Source organism: Otolemur garnettii, unplaced genomic scaffold (genome assembly GCF_000181295.1).
Source record: "Otolemur garnettii isolate 467f Iridium unplaced genomic scaffold, OtoGar3 scaffold00008, whole genome shotgun sequence".
In the NCBI taxonomy this organism is placed as follows: Eukaryota; Metazoa; Chordata; class Mammalia; order Primates; family Galagidae; genus Otolemur; species Otolemur garnettii.
The window spans coordinates 12447444-12453418 of NW_003852403.1; the positions used below are offsets into that span (position 1 = coordinate 12447444).

At 44.3% G+C, this 5975-nt stretch overlaps 1 protein-coding gene across 4 annotated transcripts in view; it reads left to right on the forward strand.

Moving 5' to 3' along the window:
• Positions 1 to 1272: 1272 nt before the first annotated feature.
• P4HA1 (prolyl 4-hydroxylase subunit alpha 1) overlaps positions 1273 to 5975 on the forward strand; it is a 78261-nt gene continuing 73558 nt past the window's right edge. For 2 of the 4 annotated variants that reach the window (XM_003783567.3, XM_023509643.1), the window contains exon 1: positions 1277 to 1754. The gene's annotated coding sequence lies outside the window, so the exon portion shown is untranslated. Of the gene's footprint in view, positions 1755 to 5975 lie in introns of all 4 variants that reach the window. The other 2 variants (XR_002771742.1, XM_003783566.3) reach the window with 2 other exon arrangements.

Genomic DNA, 5975 nt, shown 5'->3' on the forward strand with positions numbered 1-5975 from the left:
TCATTGTTGTTTGGCGGGCCCAGGCTGGATTCGAACCCCCCACCTTAGGTGTATGTGGCTGGCGCCTTAGCCACTTGACCTACAGGCGCCGAGCCTGCAAATTTCTTTAGTGTCTAGGTTAATAGAAGATTTTCCTGTTTGCTTTTGCATTCAATCTATTGCAATATCACAGGACACGTAGTCTCTGGAAAACCCCCACTGTATTGTTATTAGACTGGAAAAGGCAAATAAAGTCTTAGTATGAAGTTAATTTTGATTTTGTGGAGAATCATTGATTTAGACATCACTATATCTACTTTTTAGTTGCCTAAGCTTCCAAAGTACACTCTCTCTGACGTTTTCTGCAGCTATATAAACAAATTCACCTCCCAGATAAGAGATTATGGCTGCAATTTTATTTAGCATACATGAATATTTTAGAAACAATAATTTTTTAATGAATAGGAATTCTTAGGGAAGTCATTTTTCCCTTTCACTGGCAAGGAAAAAATTATCCCCTTCATTGTATACACCCTAATCTGATAGTAATACTTTCCTCTTTGGGGACTGGATACTTAAGGTGTATGTTAGACAAATAGCAATAGCACTACATTGGGTGTCTTGTACATGTTACTCAGCGTTACAGCAGAATCTATTAATTTACTGAGTCTTTCCTGTGACTGAGGCATGTGTTAAGTACTTTATATGCATTATACATTTAATTCTCACAATAATCCTACAAAGTGGCCAATACTGTCATTTCTTTCTTTCTTTCCTTTTTTTTTTGGAGACAAAGCCTCAAGCTGTCATCTTGGGTGGAGTGTTGGGGCTCACAGCTCACAGCAACCTCCAATTCTTAGGCATTGTCTCAGCCTCCCTAGTAGCTGGGACTCAGGCGTCTGCTACAACCCCGGGCTGCTTTTTGGTTGTAGTTGTCATTGTTGTTTGGCAGGCCCGGGCTGGGTTCGAACCTGCCAGCTCCGGTGTATATGGCTGGCGTCCTAGCCGCTTAAGCTCAGGCGCCCAGCCACTGTCATTTCTTTTTTACACATGAGTAAATTGAGATTGAGCAGTTGTTAACGCTCAGTGTTCTGCAGGACTGAGCCAGGATCTGAATCCAGGAAATCTGACTCAGTCTATTATCTAATGATAAAGTATAAAGGTAAGAGATAGAGTGAGATCAGTATAAAATGACTGTAGTGTGAGAAGGTTGGCAAAGCACGAAGCCTTTCGAGGGCTGAACGCACTGTGTTACTTTCCACCCGTCCACGTTTTATTTTCTACACGCTTAAGTTCCACTTTTCATTTTTAAGCCATTTCATTGCCAGTGGCTTCGTCCCTTAGGCCTGACGCTGACCCTGAAATTAAGGAGCGAAAATAAATCAGCGTTGGGTGGGGCAAACCCACGTGGTAACCACGGTAACGCTGGTGGGGCGAGAGCCCTGCGCAAGCGCATTACATCCCAGGTCGGCCAGCCCACCCCTGGGCTGCCAGCCTGGGTCCCTCCTCTCTGCCTCCGACTCCAAGGGCGGGCCACAGCAGGCTAGGGGGAGCGAGGCCGGGGCTGGGCGCCTGCGCAGTGGCTGGGGCGCTGGTGTGCTCGAGCTCACGTAGCGAGGGCCGCTGTCGCGGCCTAGAGGTTATAAAAGGGCTAACTGGCTCCCTCTGCTGCCCAGTTGCGCCGCCAGCGGGCTGAGGGGAGGGAGTAGGTAGCCGGTCCGGGTGCAGGCGACAGGGGACCCAAGAGCGCGCCACCATCCTGTCCCACTTTACAGGTGAGACGCTCCCTCGACCTTGGGTGCTGAAGTGGAGGCCCTTGGGCAGCGGTGGTCTGTCTCGGATGGCTGCGGCGATTCGGTCCTCTCCGCTGTGGTGGGATGGCTTGAGGGCGGGGGGTCTCCAGTTCACGCAGCAGCCTCGGGACCTTTTCCTCTGGAGACTCGGCCCCTCGCCCTGCGCCGCGCGGCTCCTGGCTGCGGTGGCCCGGCTGCCCGTCGCCTCGGTACTCCCCTTCTCACCTCCGTCCCCGTCGTGCCTCCGACCCTCGGGGCTGCGGCAGCCTCCGTCCCCGCCGCGGGGACCAGAATTTTCTTGAATTTTCCTTTCCAGGGAGGAATCACCCTGTTGACTTTTCCAAGCTCCCTTCGTACCTGGTCCTCCTAGGAAGCTGAGGGCGGGGCGTGGTTTTTTGGCCGCCACAGCCGCAGATGGTTGGCGTGTGGCGATGGAGAGTGGATTTTAAAAGCTCAAGCGGACGCACTCCAGGGGTTTTCGCCCTGTCGAAAAGTCGTGGGTCTGGGAAGTGGATCAACCCAGAAAGTTCTGGCTGAACTCATCTGTTGCACGGGGCGGTGCTTCCTCGGCAGCTAGACATAGCCCCGGGCGCCGAGTTCAGTGCGGCTGGCGCGGAGGAAGTCCGCTGTCAGGTCACCTAGTTATTGGGGAAGCTAGGCTCCTTCCTTCCCTCTTCTTGGTAAAAAAATTCTAAAGGCACCAGAACGCTCCGCGCTGCTCTCTCTGTGATTTGCAGCTTTTAAAAATCCACATCACTTACATGGCTGCGTGAGACTTTCGAGTTAGGGTTAGAGATGTATGTTTAAAGGGGGGAAGAAGGCTGGCAACTTGAGACTATTTCTCCTAAATGATCTGATCTTTTAAATACAAGTCTGATTAGATTATGACTTCCGACAGGAGAAGACCTTTGGAATTTTGCGCTTTCTTGAAGAAAGGGCTTGAAGAAGCTGCTAGATCCCCTTTTAGGAATCGATCTAAAAGGCCAAAGAAACTTGCCAGTTTGAAACCGTTCCACTTAACTGTTTCTGGTTTCTCCGAGAGCTGTGGTTCTTGGACTTTCCTTGGAATGCACTCTGAAGGGGTGAAGTAGCCACTACATGAGTGGGGGAAGGGGAGAGACGTGGCAGCAGAGTTTTTTCATCAACCTTTTGGTCCTTTTTTTTTTTTTTTTTAAGGTTCTGGGTAGAAACCTATCCCCTTTTAGGCTTAGATGTAGCTTATGAATGAGGCTAGTCTTTTCCTAAAATAATCAGATGAAAAATTGAGGCTACATAGCAGGAACACTGGAAGTTGACTTTAAAAACATGTTAAAAGGATTTTCTGATGAAGTTTCTATGGAGAAAATGGATACTTTTTAAGCAGGAAATATTCAAGAAGCTGAAAGTGAACAATCTTGAATATTTGCCTTGATCCGAACTGTGAATAGATATTCTGTGATTTTTCTCTTAATTTTGGCTTTTAGCCTGTGAATATAATTTAAGAATCTTAAATTTGAATTTCAGATTTTACCATTTTTCTTTCCATGGAAAGCATAGATTTTTGTCTCTTACCTTTAAAAGTCATGTCAGTTTTGGTTTTAGAACATTGTGCCTTAAGTCCTGTCATGGTTTCTGATAGCTGATGGCAAATGCTTCTTAGATTTGTGTAGACTAGCTAGGAAAAGGACCACTTTGTCTCTTTTAGATGCATAGTGCTGTTTCCATTGATAGCTTGAAATGAGTTTTATTTTGAAATCCTGAAAGCCAGGACTTTGGTAAGAGGATAATTACATTGGCTATTTTATATTTCAGTAACTTAGGTGGTAAAACAGATGAAAAAATGTGTACAGCTTTTAATTAACACAAAAACCATTTAGACACTGCAAAAGGCTATTAAAAAACAAAAGTTTTATTAAAAAAATAAAACAAACGTTTATTAATGCCTGTGTAGGCCCGTTTTTGCAATTAAATATTGGTTTTTGATAAGGAGTTGTTAACCTTTTTTTTTTTTTTTCCCTCTGAGACAGAGTCCTACTCTGTTGCCAGGCTAGAGTGCTGTGGCATCAGCCTAGCTCACAGTAACCTCAAACTCCTGGGTTCCAATAATCCTCTTGCCTCAGCCTCCCAAGTAGCTGGGACTACAGCCCCTCCCCCTCACAAGGGCTGGCTAATTTTTCTATTTTTAATAGAGGCAGGGTCCTACTCTTGCTCAGGCTGGTTTTGAATTCCTGAGCTCAAGTGATCTTCCCCGCCTTGGGAGTGCTAGCATGAGTCACCACACCCGACCAGTTAACCTTTTCTATTACTGCAGAATAACTTGGCTGCTGATAAGTAGTATCTTTCATAGGACAATTACATTCAAACTCCTGCTTTTATTCCTGGAGTGCCAGAAGATTGGGATAGACAGAGCTTAAGAGCCTTCATTTCTGTGGAAGGAATATTTTATTTAGTAACTAATTATCAAAGTGGGATATAATTACTGCTCATAGATTGACCTGTGAGATCCATAGTAGTGGTTCTCAACCTATTTTGAGTTCATGAAATTTTTTGAGAATCTAAGGAAAGTTGTGGTCCTAGATCAGAAGATGCAAATACAGTAGAACCTCTGTTAGTTGACACTAAAGGGACTGTAACAAACTGGTCAACATATGGAGGTGATCAACAAAAGGAATGAGGCCTTCATATGTGTGGTGCATGTCCAATCTATTAAGTCAATTCAAGGGACTGGTCAGTGTAGGGAGGTGGTCAAATAAGGAGGTTGTACTGTATATAATTTCCTTCTCTCCCAACCTCATTCATGAATTCTATTTAAAAAATCCCTAAAAAGTAAAAGAGATATGAGAGATATATCTTACTCTTTAAGGATAGCTAGGTATCCTGAGACGTAGTTCTTAAATATTTCTGAAAGTTGAGCTGGGCTTGTAAGTCAAATTGGACTTATATGTATTATAGATAATCCTAATAAACTTCTGCTTATTTAGAACCCTTTGCTAAAGGGTTTTAACAAAAGTTATATTGTTGAATTACTAAATTGTCTAGTGAATTAGTGAATGAAAATACATTATATTGCATGCCCTCTTGTATGTAATACAACATACCTGGTTTTTCACTCTGAAAAGTGAAACAGGCTTAGAAGTAAACAAAAATAAATTGCACAGACCCTTGACATTAAACTTTATTCTTGCAGTGAGATCTTGAATCTTAGAATTAAAACATAATGAGGGGTGTATGTATAAGTATATAAATATATAAAAGACAAGTCAGCCTGGGCACAAGGACTCATGCCTAAAGTCCTAACACTGTGGGAGGCTGAGGTAGGGGGATTGTTTGAGGTCAGGAGTTGAAGACCAGTCTGAGTAAGAGTGAGACCCCAATCTCTACTAAAAATAGAAAAAATTAGCCAGGCATGGCAGTCCATGCCTGTAGTCCCAGCTACTTGGGAGGCTGAGGCAGGAAGATTGCTTGAGCCTCGCAGTTTGAGGTTGCAGTGAACTCTAATAGCACTATTGTACTGTAGCCTAGGTGACAGAAAGAGATCTTATCTCAAAAAATAAATAAATAGGCTGGATGCAATAGTTCATGTCTATAATCCTAGGACTCTGGGAGGTCAAAACAGGAGGATTTCCTTGAGCTTAGGAAGAAGCTCAAGCATGAGACCCTGTCTCTACTAAAACCAGAACAAATTAGCTGGGCTGGTGGCTGATGCCTATAATACTACGCACTTGGGAGGCTAAGGCAAGAGGATTGCTTGAACCCAGCAGTTTGAGGTTGTTGTGAGTGAGGCTGATGCCTTGGCACTCTAGCCTGGGCAACAGAGTGAGAGTTTGTCTCATAAATAAATACATACTTACAAACAAAGTGGGTAAAAATACACGGGAAACTGGTTAAAGCTTTGTCTTTCTCCCCTTCTACGGCCCAGGCTGAAGTGCAGTGTTGGGATTATAGCTCACTGCAGCCTTAAACTCCTGGACTCAAAGAATCCTCCTGTTACAGCCTCCTGATTAGCTAGGACTACAGGTGTGTGCCACCACACCCAGCTAATTTTTAATACTCGGGGTGTCCGTAAAGTTCACTAATTTAAATTGCACATGAATTCTGTGGACACCCTGTATTTTGTAGATACTGGATCTAATTATATTGCCCAGGCTGGTCTTGAACTCCGAGGCTAAAGCAATCCTTCGTCAGCCTCCTTGAGTACTGGAATTTTTTTTTTTTTTTTTTTTT